Source organism: Staurois parvus, unplaced genomic scaffold (genome assembly GCF_062004578.1).
Source record: "Staurois parvus isolate SC_StPar_1 unplaced genomic scaffold, SC_StPar_1.0 ptg000093l, whole genome shotgun sequence".
Lineage (NCBI taxonomy): Eukaryota > Metazoa > Chordata > Amphibia > Anura > Ranidae > Staurois > Staurois parvus.
The window spans coordinates 1043420-1062293 of NW_028317889.1; positions in this window are offsets into that span (position 1 = coordinate 1043420).

The following is an 18874-nucleotide window of genomic DNA, read 5'->3' on the forward strand; positions in this document are numbered from 1 at the left end:
CGGTGATTCTAAGATCGACGGCACTCATCTGCATGTCATACTGACTGACAGTATTATTTCTCTTCCCCAGCAGACTCCAAGGGCATTTAAATTAAAGGTACAGTGTTCTGCACTAATATTAAGTCTCTCTGAAGCCTAGAAACACCCTTTTTTAAGTTAAATTCACAGCGAATTTATTCGACTCGAATCGAATATTGTCCACGAATTCGCCGAATCAGTCGAATCGAATTTTTCATTTCTTCGCTCATCTCTAATGCTGACCATCATGCAACCCAAAGGACATCTATAGGCACAAATAAGTACTGCAGGAAAGCTCCAGATTGAAGGTGAGTATCACAGTAAAATCCAAGCTCCTCTTATAATGTCCGGGCAAAAATCACTGGCTACAGTATGTTCAAAAATGCACCCGAAAAGCCAAAAAGGTAGATTTCATATTTTTCTTACCCCCGCCAACGTTATAAGCGAACCTTGCATTTTACTGCTTTAAGGAGGAGGCGGTGGGTGATGTAGGTATTGCCTATGTGGGCAGCACAGTGGCTAAATGGTTAGCACTTCCGCAGTACTAGCGTCATTGGTTCAAATCCCAACCACAGCACCACCTGCCCGGAGTTTGCATGTTCTCCCTGTGCTTGCGTGGGTTTCCTCCAGGTACCCCAGTTCCAAACTCCAAAGACATGCTGGTAGGTTAATTGGATCCTGTCTAAATTGGCCCTAATATGTGTATAGTTAAGGGACCTTAGATTGTACGCCCCTTGAGGGTCAGGGACTGATGTGAATGTACAATATATATGTAAATCGCTGCGTACATTGACAGCGCTGGAATAAATAAATATGTTATTACAGTCATGTCCTCCTGCTGACTGTGGCTTCACACATATACTGCATGGAGGATGGAGGAACGGGTCTATCAGGGAAGACACATAGGAAGGATTTTACCAGCCATCTAATGGAATGATGATTGATAATAGACCGGGTAGGATCACTCTGCCCCTGAACATTCAAGCATTACATTTCCAGCTGATCATGATGCTGATACAAAATAACGACTGCTGATTTTTATTGACGTATTCTATGAATTGAGCTGAATCAGAAGCAATGTTTGCATTATCTTTCTGTAAACGTCTTATTAAATAAAGTTGTTACAATAAAAATGATTACCGTTAACCCTACCCTTGAATTTCCTGCGAAATGTCCGAGGCACCCGTCTCAGAAAATAATAAATAAATAAAGTAAAATAAATAAAGCAGTAATATGGAATGCTCTCGGTATGTCAGTTATCTCCACTCCTGGTGTCTTCGTTTAACCGTAGAGAAAATATAGGAGGCAGCTCGGGGATACGATGATAAATAATTCAAGAGTATTGATTTTAAAATTGAATTACCCACAGCCGCAGCATTTCCTGTATATATTTTTCAAAATAAATTTACTTGGAGCTACAGCCTGCAAACGACTGCGAGGGGGCTCTTCTAGGCGAAAGGTGCGTTATCCAACGCCACGGCGCTTCAAAGGCAAAATAAAGCAGCACTTCGAAGATATCCTGTTGCTTTAAAGACGGGAGGGAGCGAGGATGAAAATTACTTGTACGCTTTTACATCAGCGGGTTAGGGGGATGATTTACTGAACCTGGAGGGTGCAAAATCTGGTGCAGCTCTGCAGAGAAACCAATCAGCTTCCAGGTTTTATCATCAAAGTGTAATTGAACAAGCTGAAGTTAGAAGCTGATTGGCTGCCATGCACAACTGCACCAGATTCTAAGTGCTCCAGCTCTAGTAAATCTTTTCGATCAAATCCTTTAGTAAACACTGGATTGAGTTTCATTGTGTGCAGTGGCTGGTGCTTGCCATTCACAGACAAAGTTTATAGACTTTCATTAACCACTTGAATACCAGCCTGTATACACCCTTTCATTACCAGGCCATTATTCAGAGGGCAGAGCTGTGATGGTTTGACTGACAACTACTCTGACAAGCAACACTGTACACAAATATATCCTTTTTTTTAAGAAAGAGCTTTTTTTTGGTGGTAATTAATAACCACTGAATCTTTTTTTTAGTATATAAAAAAATTACCAAAATTTGGGTTTGCTAACATTTACCTTTCTGCTCTTCACCTTTTAAAAAAATGATCTCACAATCATCGTGGGTCAGCAGCACTTTAACCTCCCCTAAAAAGAAAAAAAATCTCATTGGTGGTCAATGGCACTTTAAACCTCACCCCCTCCAAAAAAAAAAAAACAAGCCCATAATCATTGGTAGTCAATGGCACTTTAACCACCCCACCCCTCCAAAATATAAATCCCAAATAATTGGTGTTCAGTGGCATTTTAAAACCCCTAAAAACAATCCCACAATCATTGGTGGTTATTGGCACTTTAAACCCCCACAATCATAGGTGGTCAGTGACATTTTAACCGCTGCCCACTCAAACAAATCTCGCAAACATTGGTGGTCAGGGTCACTTTAGCCACTTCCTGTCTGCCCTATAGCAGATATACTGCTACAGGGTGGCACGGGTGCGCAAAATCACGCATATATATATATATATATATACACGTGATTTTGCATTTCCAGGTAGGGGGCACGTACGAGGCATTTGCGGGCACACTGGTCACCCGAGTGTGTTTTTTGAAGCAAGCGCTATTTATTAACCGAAATCCAGGAATACACATCCACCTCACTATAGTTTTTCTTGATCGGTGCAGCAGTACCCAGGTGGTTAAGATAAGAGGATCAACAAGGCAGAACTCCTTGGCAGCATTACTAAGCAGGAAGCCCCCGTGCACAAAATTTAAAACATTAAACATTAAACAGAACTCCAGTTTTATATTAAAGCCCATCGCCCTCCCTTTCCTCCATCCTTGAAGCCCTCCCATCAGGGAAATATATACACATACCCACAAGTACTGCGTGTGTGTATATATTTATATATACCGATATATATATATATATATATATTTATATTTATTTTTCTGGTGAGAGAGCTTCAAGGATGGAGGAAAGGAACGCAATGGGCTTTATTATAAAACCATAATTATATATATCTCCATACCTTGTATCCAAGAGTCAGTGATGTCATGAGTCCCCCCTCTTCTGCTATGCATGATGATGCACCCTCTAGCACAGGGGTGTCAAACTGGTGGCCCTCCAGCTGTTGTAAAACTACAAGTCCCATCATGCTTCAGCCTTTGGGAGTCATGCTTGTAACCAGGGGCGGACTGACCATTTGGAAACTCGGGCACTGCCCAAGGGCCTGGGGTTAGTAGGGAGCTCCATGAGATGCCCCTGGTACCTTTTTCATAGGCTTTTTTGAGTTTGGGCAAGGACACAGGGGCCCCATGATCCCCTATTGCCTGGGGGCCCCATGAGTTGTCAGTCCGCCCCTGCTTGTAACTGTAAATCTTGCAATGCCCCATGGGACTTGTAGTTTGGCAACAGCTGGAGAGCCACCAGTTTGACACCCGTGCTAGCGCGTGTGTCCATGAGACCCAGGGCTCAGAGGAAGTAGTTTGAATGAGGATGGCTGTCATCTAACCAAGAAAACTGGTGACATCTAGTGGCAGAAAGGAATTACTGCTGGGAAAAGCTGTAAATTGAAGATGAGTGTTGCAGCAACAGCTGCGGATGTTATTTTTCACTTTTGCTGTGTTGTGGATTTTTTTTCATCAATACTTTGAAACGATGATTTACATTAAGCTCCCTTTAAGATTTTTTATCGGAAGCAAGATTTAAAAAGCTATGGATGCTCCTTTATTAAATCTGTGAAGGATTCTGAGTCGCAATGAAGCGGTGATGAATAATCCTCTCATGGGTACTTGGCATTATAAATCCACAAGATAAAGAGCGAGAAGTGCAGGCTCAGCCATTCCCCCCGTAAAGCAAACTCTTTGCAGATCCGATTTGTATACCGTTCCATGCATTAAGGGCTCCCTGTAGTGCTCATGACACACTGAGTGTTATTTTAGTGCAGTCTTCATATTTGAACGTTCTTTTAATATTTTATGCTATTATTCCTCGTTTGGTATCAATAACTGTACAGCCAGGCGCCCTCTTGAACCTTTTACCTTCGGGTTACGTTTTACATTTCAAAGTGCGCAACACTTTGGAGGGATTAGATCCTGTACGGGCCTGTCAGGTATAACAAAGCTGGCGAGGTATTTGGCGAGAATACAGATAGTGACCCCTGGAGAATTGCATGACCCTCAGATCTTTTATCAAATTCACTTTATCTCCTGATGATGAAAAAAAAAAAAAAACACTGTAGCACACACCGTATATCAAAATTGCCTGTTTGAAAAATTTAGGAGCTGAGGATTTAAAGTGTAAAATGTATTATTATTTATTTATTTCAGGTACTTATATATCACCGTCAATCTACGCAGCGCTTTACATATATATTGTACATTCACATCAGTCCCTAACCCTCAAGGGGGGTACAATCTAAGGTCCCTAACCCTCAAGGGGCGTACAATCTAAGGTCCCTAACCCTCAAAGGGCGTACAATCTAAGGTCCCTAACCCTCAAGGGGTGTACAATCTAAGGTCCCTAACCCTCAAGGGGTGTACAATCTAAGGTCCCTAACCCTCAAGGGGAGTACAATCTAAGGTCTCTAACCATCAAGGGGCGTACAATCTAAGGTCCCTAACCCTCAAGGGGCGTACAATCTAGGGTCCCTAACCCTCAAGGGGAGTACAATCTAAGGTCCCTAACCATCAAGGGGTGTACAATCTAAGGTACCTAACCCTCAAGGGGCGTACAATCTAGGGTCCCTAACCCTCAAGGGGCGTACAATCTAAGGTCCCTAACCCTCAAGGGGCGTACAATCTAAGGTCCCTAACCATCAAGGGGTGTACAATCTAAGGTACCTAACCCTCAAGGGGCGTACAATCTAGGGTCCCTAACCCTCAAGGGGCGTACAATCTAAGGTCCCTAACCCTCAAGGGGCGTACAATCTAAGGTCCCTAACCCTCAAGGGGAGTACAATCTAAGGTCCCTAACCCTCAAGGGGCGTACAATCTACGGTACCTAACCCTCAAGGGGCGTACAATCTAAGGTCCCTAACCCTCAAGGGGCGTACAATCTAAGGTCCCTAACCCTCAAGGGGGTACAATCTACGGTACCTAACCCTCAAGGGGCGTACAATCTAAGGTCCCTAACTCTCAAGGGGCGTACAATCTAAGGTCCCTAACCCTCAAGGGGTGTACAATCTAAGGTCCCTAACTCACATTCATACATACACATACTAGGGGCAATATAACCTACCAGCATGTGTTTGCAGTAAAATGACAAATGATATTTCCCAGGAATCCTCATGTCACTGGAGTCATTCACTTTTTAGGAAGACGGCACAAGCGAGAAGTCAAATGAAACTCATTGCTGTGAGGCTAATAATGTATTAGATGTTTGGTTGTTTGTTAGCGGCAGGGCCAGGAGGAACAGCTGCCCCAGGCACTGTTAGGTAAGGGGGGGGGGGGGCACCACGAGAGGATTGGAGCAGGGTATGTGTGTTGGAAATGGGAATGGGGGGCGTCAAGGGCTAAAAACTGTTCTAGGAGGGGAAATTTGAGGAGGTGTGCTAGGAGTGGTGATTTGGGGGGATTTGTGTTGTGAGGGAGGATGGGGGAAAGAGGATTTGTGCTAGGAGGGGGGATATGGGGAGTTTATGATCAAAATGGTGATATGGTGTAGGGGATGTTTGTGGGAGGGGAAATTTTTTTGGTGGGGTAGGGATAATTTGGGGGTATTTGTGCTAGGAGGGGAAGATGGGGGGGAGGGATTGTGCTAGGATGGGGGATTGGTGGAGGGGAATTTTGTGCTAAGAGGGGGGGATTTGGAGTGGGGGGGATTTGTGTTCTGAGGGGAAATTTGGGGGGTTGAGGATTTGTGCTAGAAGGGGGAAATTTTTTTTGGGGGGGAATTTAAATATATGCAGAAAACGCATACAAAAAATGCATAAAAAAAACAAAACGCATGTCTACTTGGGATAAGATACAAAAAAATTAATGAGCTGCCCACCTGCAGAAAAATGACTGCAAGCGGTCAGCAAGTGGTTAACAATGTTATTTCCAAAAACATTTTTAGGTTCATTATTTATTTTCCCTCTAAATATAATCTATATGTACCAGATCTTCTATATGCTCACCATTTCTCTCCTAGTCTTACATATGATTAAAGTATTTCACATTTTCACATTACACATTTTTATTGCAATGTTGTGCTTACAAAGTAGTCCTTTTGTATTTTTTTTTATTTTTCTGTTTATGATACACGAAAAGTATGGAACTTTGAAGACAGATAAAAGCAATTATCCTTTTCAAGACTTTACAGGATATTGAACTGTACTCAGGTTTATCTCAAGTGCTTTTAGAGAAAAAAAAAAGCCTGCACATTATTTTAATACAAAAAAAAAAAAATCTGTAGCATGTCTCACAAAGAGAGGACATCTTAATATTTTTTTCTATGCTTTTTTTTTTTTTCTATTCAAAACCATTTAGAAATATCTCTCCAAGACATTGAACACATCACTGGCACTAATGGAACTAGACAGATTTAAATAAAAATCTACAGACGGACTTTATAACAATAGATGGAACTTAACGATGAAGACGTTTTTGTAAGTAGTCTCGAAAGAAGTTCTTATATTTCCTTCAAGGTTATGGAAGGGAGAAAAAAAAAAGTGGAATTACTGCGCTATAAAGCTGTCACTTGGTTCGAACATCTCTAAATGTTTCAGAGATTCAGAAGGCAAAGGCAGAATGACAGTATCATTGGCAGTCTGGGAAAACTCCAGAAAAGAGATTATCGGGAGGCAGGCCTCATGAAATGCATCTCTAGATGCGTTTTGATTTAAAAATGTATTATAGATTAAAATCTATTAAATGCAAAAAAAAAAAAAAAGTATAATTTGCCGCATCAATCACTTGGCATAAAAGAGTGTGGAAAACCTAGGGAAATAAGTGGTAATAGGATTTTATCCAATAAAGCTTTGAGGGCAGAACTGAAGCGAGCTTTTATCTTCCTTGTCCCTCGTAACGTGCTCTGCAATGAGTTTCCTTTTTGATTTAAAACAAATGTAAATCGGATTTATAAAGAGTTATGGAACGCTGCTGCTTAATTCTGTGTCAGGCCTGGCGAACAACAAAGAATAAATTAATAAGCATTAAAGTCAATCTGTTGACTAGACTTAACGCCTGAACTAGCAAGTGTCATATATAGTCCTACCATTTTTTTACATAAATTGAATCTTCAGAAGGCATGGAGTAAACGAGGTCAATGGGTGTATTAATAGCCCTGGATATGCAAATTGGATAAATGGATAATCCATTCATGAATATTTGATTGAGGAACTCATGGCATTGCTTGGAGTGGAGGGGTAAGAATGAATGGACACTATATGCAGGGTTTTCTAAAAAAACAGAAGACCAGTGGATCCAAAAAATCTCTGGATTTCCAATGGTTGTGTGATGGCACACTGGTAAGAAGGAGAATCATGGTCGAAACAGTCATACATCATTCCTTTCTTCGCAGCTTCCAAGCTAAGCCTTCAAATAGGTCTCCATATCCCTGATGTTGCAATCCCCTACCTCGAGGTTGTGGTCCTACTGTCTGGAAACTCCTCAGTCTTCCTAGGCTGTAAAATATAGACCACATACCTAAACTTTCTGAAACAGACTTCTATAGATAGAAGCTTTCATGAAGAGGTCCAAGAAGACACTCAAGCTGCTGCTTTCAGGTGCAAGACTGAAGATCTCATTTGAATGCGGCTCACACACTATACTACATTAACCATCGTGTTTCACATGACTGTCATATGCCTTTAAGTGTTCTTTGCTTTTTTTCTGTGCTCCTCCCTTTCCTTTGGTTTTAGTTCATGCTGTATAGATAGCCACACCCTTTTTCCCAGTAATGCCTTTCAGCTTTTAGCCTCATGTCTTATGGAAGCAGATCACATTATGATCTTTTGACCTATCCGATGTTCATTGTTGTAAGATTCTCTCAGTTTATGGAATAAACTTCACAAGATCTACAAGGTGTCGTCTGGATCGAGTCACTACCTCTGTTATTCAACTAAGATTGGAGTTATCGCTATCTCATCACAACTGGAAGTTACAAAGATCACACTTTCAATGCTTAGATTGGAGAGACAGAACAACCACCAAATAGTATTTTTTGCTAGATAGTTTATCTTGGAGTTATGCTTTCAAACTTGAGTTAGCATGTGACATTCCAAGATGATTCCTCGAAGGTACCTGTAATCTTCCAATATCTTCTCAAGCTTTTCAAATAAGGTGAAATAGTACGAATTCTCCCACCCCACCCTAATGGATCCTTAAAGTGGTTGTAAAGGCAGATGGTTGCAGCATCCTCTGTGGCTTCCCTCCTAAATACATACCTGAGCCCAATCTCCATCCAGCGATGTGCATGAGAGCCAAGGCTGTCTCAGCTCCCCCGTCATGGACTCGGGTACAGCAGCAGCAGTTCAAGTGCACTTTAAGAAGTAGATTTTTAAATAATGCACCAAGTACCTTAACCACTTCAAGTCCGGACACTCCACCCCCCCCCCCCCCCCCCAGACCAGGCCAATCTTCAGCTTTCAGCGCTATCACACTTTGAATGACAATTGGGCGGTCTTGCAACACTGTACCCATATGAAATTTTTAGCATTTTTTGAGACAGATAAAACTATTTTGGTGGTATTTATTCACCACTGGAATTTTTATTTTTTTGCTATATAAATGAAAAAGTCCAAACATTTTGAAAAAAAAGTGATTTTCTTATTATTTTGCAAATAAATAATCTTTCTTCATAAATCTTGGCCAAAATGTTTTCAGCTATCTTTTTAGTAAAACAAAAAAAATTACCCAAATTAGTTTATAACCAAAAATTATAGTTTTACAAAACTTTTTTTACATTTTTATTTTTTTTTATATTATTATTATTATTATTATTTTTAACATACCATCACCCTAGCACTACAGTGTCACCATAGTGACACTACTGCTTGCGGGGAGTGATGAATGAAGATTTTTTTTTTTTTACACTGATTGCTTTTACACCCATAAAGGCTTTACAAGCAATCATTTCTCCTTCTCTCTGGCTGCATTCTTGCAGCCATTGAGAAATACTGTGAGAGCTGTGATTGGTCACAGTTTGTCACATGGCACAAGACTGTTGTGAATAGCTTTGTACCATGTGACCTCTGTGATCATTCACAGATTTCACTAGTAGTAAGCAATGATGTCAGCAAGTTACATCTTGCTTACTACTATTCATGTGATCACTGATTGGCCAATCAGTGATCACATGATCGGGACCTCACACAGAGGTCCCATACAATGATCGGTGTTCCGCTGTGTCCGGGCACTGGATTGCAGGGAGCATGCACAGGCAGTGAATTCGGAGGACGTTTATAAAACGGCCACCCGCTCCTGCACTGCTCCCGTCCGGCCGTTTATGTACATGGGCCGGACGAGAAGTGGTTAATGGGGCCAACAGAGACTGCTATCTTAAAATGCAACTTAATTTCACAGTACAGCCAATTGCCCTTCGTTTTCTCAGAAAAATTACAGAAATTATCCACTTTGCCAACACGCAACCTGCTCCACTGCTGGGCTCCAATATTGAATATCAATAATGCAAACAGGGTAGTTTATTCCCTCAGTCAGCGGAAGAATTTTGGAAGATGGCTTTAAAAAAAAAAAAAAGCTCAATATTAATGAGATTTTTCAAATGAGGGGAAATTGTCATTCAAAACAAAGCAAGGAAAATGAAGGTTGTTTTTTTCCCCTCAAAATAAAGAATTCCGGTTAAAGTCAACATATTGAAACACAATGATTCAACACCAGGCTCCCTGTTAAGTAGCTGAGGAAGTCGAGACCTCCAAAACCTTTCCTTATCTGGAGTCCCAACCTGTAACAGTCACCTTCTTGCATGTAATAAATATAGTGTTAAAAGTGGCGCTAAGTAAATATAAGTACAAAACCAGATAATACTCATGAAATTCAATAATAATACCACAAATATGTGAAAAGTCCGTGATTACTGTTAAAAATAATTACAAACTAAAAAGTGATGGAAAGTCCATGAAAAAAGTGTGATAAAGTAATCCAAAAGTCCATGAAAATGAATCTTCTGTTTAATCAAGTGCTCCATAAAATACCCCACATGGATGTAAACTCACCAAAAATATTTGCCTTCCACTCTCGTAGTTGGCAACCAAGCTTCTTGGGACATAATTCCCATTTAAAGATGGACCACTGAAGATAAAGATTCCACTATATGGAAATGTGCTGCTGCCCTGTTGGTATACAGAACCGCATTCAGCTCCTGGTCTTTGCAGTATTTCTTGATGCCCTCTGTATATGCCTCAATGGCTTTCTTGTAATTCTTCTCCTTAAAAAAGTCATTGCCCTCCTCTTTCCAGGATTTGGTCAGTTCTTCAGTAGCCTCCATGTTACACTCTTCCCCACTTCCGGTTCTGGATCCTCCTTTCTCCATGTGCTTCCGGAGGACCTCCACAGTTATTGGCTTTCCTTTCCTCAGACAGATACAGCTGAACAACATCATTGGCTCTTCACCCTGATCGGTGATGCACTGTGTCCTAGGCACACAGCTCAACACTGATCGCCATGCTTCGTGTCGCCTGGGGGCGGGCATACATGGCAAGAATGGGAGGACATCATATGACGTCCTCCCAGAACAAGAGTGGCCCCACCCAGCCATCACTGTACAATAGGCTCTGAGAGAACCAGTTAGGCAAGTTGCTAGCAGGCTTCAGAAGACTTTCAACAAGGATCTGTGTTCAACATTTACAAACTGGAGCTGAATGGTACTTTAAAAGTTTCAACAAAGCTGCAGATGGCGACAGATAAACAGGTACAACTTATGCAGGATTCGTTTAATCTCTGTGTATCACCTGAGTTTAGTCACTTCAGTGGTAGGTGTAAAGCCTCTTTCACACTGATGGTCTGATCAGTCCGCCTGTCAGTTTTTCAGGCCGATGGGACCATCCTTAGCTCTCTATAGAGTGGTGGGTTATCAGTGGACATATGTTTGCCGGCATCCAGTTTGATCCTTTCCGCTAAACACAAATGGATGGGGCTCCATTCCCCATCCATCTGGTGGATCGGATGACAGACAGATTAAAACAGACAGGTGGTCTGTTTCCATCTGACCACCTCAAACAAAACAACAGGCTGTGTCTGTGTCCACTCTGCATAGTGGAGCGGAGTGGACACGGACCTGTCATCCGCCTGATCAGTGGGGATCAGCGAAGAGATCCCCTGGTGAGAAGGCGCATCAGCTTGATGGAGTCCGCCCCGTCTGAAAGGGACCTAAGGGTTTACAATCACTTTAAGTGCAAAATGGTATTGGGTGGGCATGCTAGCTGTGATAAGAGGGGTTGTAGACGTCAGCTGTAGAATCTCGTGGATTATAAAACTATGCAACTGGTTGAGTAGTAGATGTTAAAGTATCCCATAGATGAGTCGATTTTCTTTCCTTCCACCATCGGGAGAATCGGGGCAGAATACAAAGATTACTGCTAACGGCTATAGCCGCTAACAGTAATTGAAGGATGGATCAACTCGGGTACAATCGGCCTTGCCCATACATGCATCAAATCTCGCCAGGTCCCTGCTGAACTGGCCGAATTTCAGTCCATGTATGGCCGGCTTAACTTTTAAAGGCTTTTGCTAAATTTCTGTAGTAAAATCTCAACAAACATAAGAAGTGCAGATAACTAATAGCGCAGTCAATCAACGTTAACAAGTTATGACACAAGGGAAGCCATGAATACATGTCCACAAAAACTCAAACCCTTTCTTTTGTACTTGTTTATCAATGCTATCTTTTGTTAAACTCAATTGAAAACAAAAAGACGCGGATAATACATGGAAATTTATGTTCTTTCTGTAGTTTATTTTTAGATGTGTAATAGCTATTAGCTAAAAAAATAAAGCTAAAGTAACAGTGTATAAATTAAAAGCCCATATTAATATATAGTGTCACTTAAACTGATCTTTTTTTAAAGTTACCTTAAGCCAGTGCTTCTCAATTATTTTCTGTCATGCCCCCCCTAGGAAGAAGAAAACATTTTGCGCCCCCCGCGCGACTGTAAATAGTATCATTTGGGAGGAATAGCGCCCCATCATTGGTGTCAGTGGGAGGAATAGTGTCCCAACATTGGTGTCAGTGGGAGGAATAGTACCCTGTCAGTGGGGAGAGGAATAGTGCCCCATCATTGGTGTCAGTGGGGGGGAGGAATAGTGCCCCATCGTTTGTGTCAGTGGGAGGAATAGTGCCCCATCGTTGGTGTCAGTGGGAGGAATAGTGTCCCATCATTGGTGTCAGTGGGAGGAATAGTGCCCCATCGTTGGTGTCAGTGGGAGGAATAATGCCCCATCATTGGTATCAGTGACACCAATGATGCGGCACTATTCCTCCCACTGACACCAATGACACTTGCTGACCCCTGTTGCAGTATGGTGCTGCTGCAGCCAGCATATGTGGTTGCAGCAGCACCTCTGCACTGCACACTTACCGGCTTTTCCCTCACTCGATTTTCGCGGGTCCGCTCGGCTCCGCCTCCTCGCCCGTGATTGGCCGCCTGTGTACCTTTCCTGAGCTACAGTTCTGGCGGCCAATCACCGGTGAGGAGGCGGAGCCGAGCGGCAGGAGTGAGGGAGTGGCCGGAGTGACGGAAGGAGCAGCGCTTCCTGGATGGATCATCGTGGGAGCCAGGTAAGAGACAGCAGCCCTCTGCCCACCCCTGTACTTAGTGTCCCTTCTGTCGGAAGGGGGGGGACAGCGGCGGCACTGCGCCGCCCCCCTAAAAAGTTCCACCCTAACGTATACCGACGTATAAGACGACCCCCGACTTTTGAGATTTTCAAGGGTCAAAAAGTCGTCTTATACGCCGGAAAATACGGTATGTTCCCCGAGGTCAAACGCGTCCCCCTTGACGGAGCCTCGCGCCCCCCCCCCCCTGGGGGACGCGCCCCACTATTTGAGAAGCACTGCCTTAAGCCAACAGTTGGGGTCCTGGGAAAAGGGGGGAGTGGTGATATATAATGGATAAAACTAAATAGATCCTTGATTTTTATCTGAAATAATCTGGGGAATCAAAATGCACTGTGGATAGAATGTGCTTTTTTTGTTATTTATATTTTGATTAGATACCTTCTGACTGGAATACAGACCCAAAAGGTCCCTTCATCTGCTCAATTGCAAAAATGCATTATTTCACAGAACTCAATAGCTCAAGATTACATTTTTACGAATGCAACTTTAGTGATCCCCCACTTTGGGATGGTTCACTGAAAGACTGTTCAAAAAGAGGCAACTTCACCTGTTTAGTGTCTTTGAAAAAAAGTGCTCCGGAAGTCTTTCGTTACATTGCGTATTAAATGTTTATGCAAAGCAAAGATTGCACCTTCTTAACTCCTCTTATACACAATTAAAAAAAAAAAGTTTGTTGCTTACAGAACTCAGTAACTCTAACTGGAATTTACAAATGCAAGAAAATGAGTCAAAACAGTTACTCGTCCCACTATACTGTCAGGTTTCTTTGATAATGAGCTCTTGCAGATCACCAACTCGGGGATCTCCAGGACGTCTATGCCCCAGCATGCGTCTTCACCACGGCGGTGGGAATGAACTTACAGAAAGCTGGAACCAGGTTGCAGCCCCCAGGTATGCTCAGCCAAGGATGCAGGGACCACTCGGTGTGCTGACTACAAATGTCAGGACCAGGGGCGTACTGACCATTTGGAAACTCGGGCACTGCCCGAGGGCCTGGGGTCAGTAGGGGGCCCCATAAGATTCCCCTGGTACCTTTTTCATAGGCTTTTTTGAGTTTGGGCAAGGACACAGGGGCCCCATGATCCCCTATTGAGGGCCTGGGGTCAGTAGGGGGCCCCATGAGATGCCCATGGTACCTTTTTCATAGGCTTTTTGAGTTTGGGCAAGGACACAGGGGCCCCATGATCCCCTATTGCCCGGGGGCCCCATGAGTTGTCAGTCCGCCCCTGGTCAGGAGACAGAAGGAAACCCAAAAAACAAGCTGAGGCCAGTGTGGGCGGCAGGCAAACACAAACTGTAGACAAAGCTGCGGTCAGTACATGAGATGTCAGACACTGAATACACGTAATAGTAGGTAAACAGGAGCATGTACATGTTAATTTTTAAAACAAAAATTGTATATATACTGTAAATATATATATATATTCACACATATATACATAAGCACACACACCATATTGCCAAAAGTATTGGTCCACCTTCCAAATCATTGGATCCAACTGTTCCAGTCAACTCTGTGGCCGCAGGTGTATACAACCAAGCCCCTAGGCATGCAGACTGTTTCTACAAACAATGGTGAAAGAACGGGTCGCTCTCAGGAGCTCAGTGACTCCAAGCGTGGTCCCGTGATAGGTTGTCACCTGTGCAATAAGTCCATCCGTGACATTTCCTGGCTACTAAATATTCCACGCTCAACTGTTAGTGGGGTTATAACAAAGTGGAAGCAACTGGGAACAACAGCAACTCAGCCACCAAGTGGTAGGCCAAGTCTATGGTGATGCTCCTCAAACGCCCGGTAGGTGTTTGCAAGGCGTTTGCAAGGCATTTGCGGAGCGTTAATACCATTAAACTTCATTATAGGCGTGTGTGGTGCAGTTTTAATGCACATAGGGCGTTTGGGGAGCGTTTGTGGAGTGTTAAAAATGCTTCCCAAATGCCTGTCAAATGCTATAGGGGCGTTTGGCAGGCCTTAGAATTTAGTCAAGTGTGAACAAGCCCTAAGTGTGAGGAAATCCCTCCAAAGTGAGGAAATCCTTTGTTGTCACCATGGTCACTGGAACTAGCATTCCCACTGGAAGATTTTCCCTCTATTATTGTTCTGATGATAACCCAAAATTTGGGGTTTATTTTCACTTTATAACAATAAACAGGACAAATGGTGAATCTCCTTCACGGGGGACACAGACAGCAATAAAAACCTGAAAGGGGTTCTAATTTTTGTCCATTCTATCCGAGTTTTGGCTTCAGATGCTTTAAGCCCGACTCCAAACCGTTCCAGTTTCCCTTTCAGTATAACTCCATTTCACCAATAGAAAAAAAAAGAGTGAAAACATCTCTCACTGTCTGGCTGCCCTTCAGAATGCAGTAATGCATAACTGCTTTCCCTTTTTTATCCCGGGTTTTATTGTTGGTAAATGTGTTCAACAAGCAACGTTTTACAAATGACGCTAGTTGACTTGTACCGCTGAAGTCCTCCCTCCCCTATTTGTTTGAAGAACACAATTGCATGCCAACAGAGAAAATGGACCCACCGCTAATGTTTTTTTTTCTTCCTCTCGAATAAACATCACAGTCACAAAACAAAACTGATTATAAAAGAGGAGTGAAAGCTTGTCAAATGGCACGTATCCAGAGTGTACGAGGCAGATGCTGGAGCTTTTAATAAAACATTGTGTCTGGAACTTGCTGCGGGAAGAGAACTCGCTAAATATTCTTTTGTTTATTTTATTCACAATTGAGTTTGTTCTGTCGCATGTCAATTCTTATGGAGTCGCATAGTTAGTTTTGGTTTATAACAAATGTATCTTTCCGAAGGAAGCTCAGAAGCCTTTAGTAGCCAGGAAGGCAGTTTGGGAAAAATTCCTGTCTAAACCCTAATGGCGATCAGATAAATCTCTAAATCAACATTCCTCTGTGAAGCTTCAAAGGAAACGCTTTATATTTTATTTTAGAAGATTATCTGGGCGTTATGAAGCTATCTAGCAAATCCAAAATAAACAATTCCTTTTCTTCAGCTGACACCAGCTGTGATGCCTTGATGTCATCTCCATTGACCTTAAATTTCAAGGGAAAAATGCATCTTGACGTTTACTGTAAAATCAGTCTGTATATGCAGTAAAGCGTGCTTGTTATACTCACTGTGGAACCTAAGGGGTTAATCCTCAGCATTGTGGTGATAAAGGTTGTTTGATCCTGTGTTCTCTGATCCTCCCCTTTTTCTACTGTCCCCAATCCATCTGCTGATATTACAGAGCTCTAGGAGGCACTCTGCACATGCTCAGTTTAGTGTGCATTGTAATAACAAAGTGCAGCGCTGAGAAATGAGTGTAAAAAGCAAATAGTCCGTGGTTATTAGCTAATATAAATATATAGTCCCAAGAAAAAGCTGATGAAGACCAGGAAGCAATGGAAAGAGTGCGCACTCACCGGACGCGCATGGAAAATGCGCATAAATGAATAACTCCTGGAATCCTAGAGTAGATGGAGAGGGTGAATTCCAATATGTGGATCAGTCAGCCTGGGAAGATATATCAGAGATCCGGAGGTCCCCTTAAGGTAGGTATGATTATCAGCCAGACTCCAAAAGCTCCGTCCCTCATCTGCTATTGTAACAAGAACTCGGGCATGCGCAGTTCCTCTTCTTCCTCAGATGCTGCAGCCATTGACGCACACGTTCTACGCGTTTCCATGCGCGTCCGGTGAGTGCGCACTCTTTCCATTGCTTCCTGGTCTTCATCAGCTTTTTCTTGGGACTATATATTTATATTAGCTAATAACCACGGACTATTTGCTTTTTACACTCATTTCTCAGCGCTGCACTTTGTTATTACTATTCTGTTGTTTACGGGTACACTGTGATTACCTCTAGTGCTAGCTGCTTGGTTAGGAGCGCTCACTTTATACCATCCTTATCAGTTTAGTGTGCATTGTTAGAGAGGTTTTTTGGGGGGAGGGTGCATGTGATCAGCGCAGGGTCAATCAACACTGTCCAGACAGAGGGTCAGGGGTCATGCAGCTCCATAGGACAGTCAGAGCAGAATGAAAACTCCTCCTACAAGCTTTAACCAGTGCTCTGCTGAACACTGATAGAAGTCAGAAGATTGCTATATACTGCTGATGAGAAACGGTATTTAGCAGTTTGTATTTTACTAAAATAATTGCATTTCCATGTTCTGTGTACTGTGGGAGAGCAGATATAGTGAATGCGGGGTCCGGGGAGAGCGGATATAGTGAATGCAGGGTCCGGTGAGAGCGGATATAGTGAATGCAGGGTCCGGTGAGAGCGGATATAGTGAATGCAGGGTCCGGGGAGACCGCATATAGTGAATGTAGGGTCTGGGGAGAGCAGATATAGTGAATGCAGGATCCGGGGAGACCGGATATAGTGAATACGGGGTCCGGGGAGAGCGGATATAGTGAATGCGGGGTCCGGGGAGAGCGGATATAGTGAATGCGGGGTCCGGGGAGAGCGGATATAGTGAATGCGGGGTCCGGGGAGAGCGGATATAATGAATGCGGGGTCCGGGGAGAGCGGATATAGTGAATGCGGGGTCCGGGGAGAGCAGATATAGTGAATGCAGGGTCCGGGGAGAGCGGATATAGTGAATGCAGGGTCCGGGGAGAGCAGATATAGTGAATGCAGGATCCGGGGAGACCGGATATAGTGAATACGGGGTCTGGGGAGAGCGGATATAGTGAATGCGGGGTCCGGGGAGGGCGGATATAGTGAATGCGGGGTCCGGGGAGAGCGGATATAGTGAATGCGGGGTCCGGGGAGAGCGGTTATAGTGAATGCGGGGTCCGGGGAGAGCGGATATAGTGAATGCGGGGTCCGGGGAGAGCGGATATAGTGAATGCGGGGTCCGGGGAGAGCGGATATAGTGAATGCAGGGTCCGGGGAGAGCAGATATAGTGAATGCAGGGTCCGGGGAGAGCGGATATAGTGAATGCAGGGTGTGGGGAGACCGGATATAGTGAATGCAGGGTCTGGGGAGACCGGATATAGTGAATGCACGGTCCGGGGAGACCAGATATAGTGAATATATTTAGTATTGTCTCATATGAAACTGTCCTGACTCTTCTAGATGTACTTCTTTTGTTGTATAGTTGCATAAAGGTTTACAGTAAACAAGATGGCCAGAAAATTTATCTGTATGTTCACTAGGTTTAATTATCTCTGTATTTTGTTCTATTTTATTAAAAACTCTTTATGGAAAAAAAAAAATCTTCCTCCACCCATAAGCAAACTTTGGTTCTAGAAGTACCAACCATAATTCATCTTTCATCTCGCTGCTTCCAGTTGTGATGACCAGTCTGCCAAAGATGTTCTCCATACCAGTCTCAGACCAGTCTTGTTGCAGCCTCTCTAATCGACAACATCATGCCTGCACTGTAATCACTGCAGGCGCAGTGGCCATATCATTAAATTAGTACCCACATTCCATAGCTGAAGAGCAAAGCGCAAAACACCAGCAGTTGTATATAGTGTCTGGAGTTCTGCTTTAAAATGATGTGTAAAGAAATGACAAAAGATGTATGAGTGGTGGTTGTTTTCAAAGAAAACTACATGTCAAGCTTGGTCTTCCTTGTTTGACATTAACCCCCCTTTCACACCTGAGCATTTTTTCCACTTGTTCCCCTATGCCTGCGCACAAACACCCGTAACATGACTGTAAAAGGCCTAAATAATACCTCTAGATCTTGAACTAGCTAGGGTAAACATAGACTACCCGTCATGAGGTACTCTAGAACTGGCTAAATAAACAGACCACTAGGCGCTAAATCCCATAAACCAACATTGGGTAAAACAAGACAAAATCGGCTGATCCCACAGCTGCTCAGATGACCATTAGGAGTGTAATGTAATATTGATAAAACCAAGAAGACAGAGCGCTTGTGGTGAAAGCCAGGGCGATGAAATGATGACATACACAACAGTCAATATGTCTGAATCCAATAGTTTAATAGTTCAATAAAACCATAAATAACCATATTCCAGGGTATCCCATGTAGTATTATGGCACTTTATGAAAACTGGCACAAGTCACATACTGAAAAGGAATAATGGGAGCGGCTTA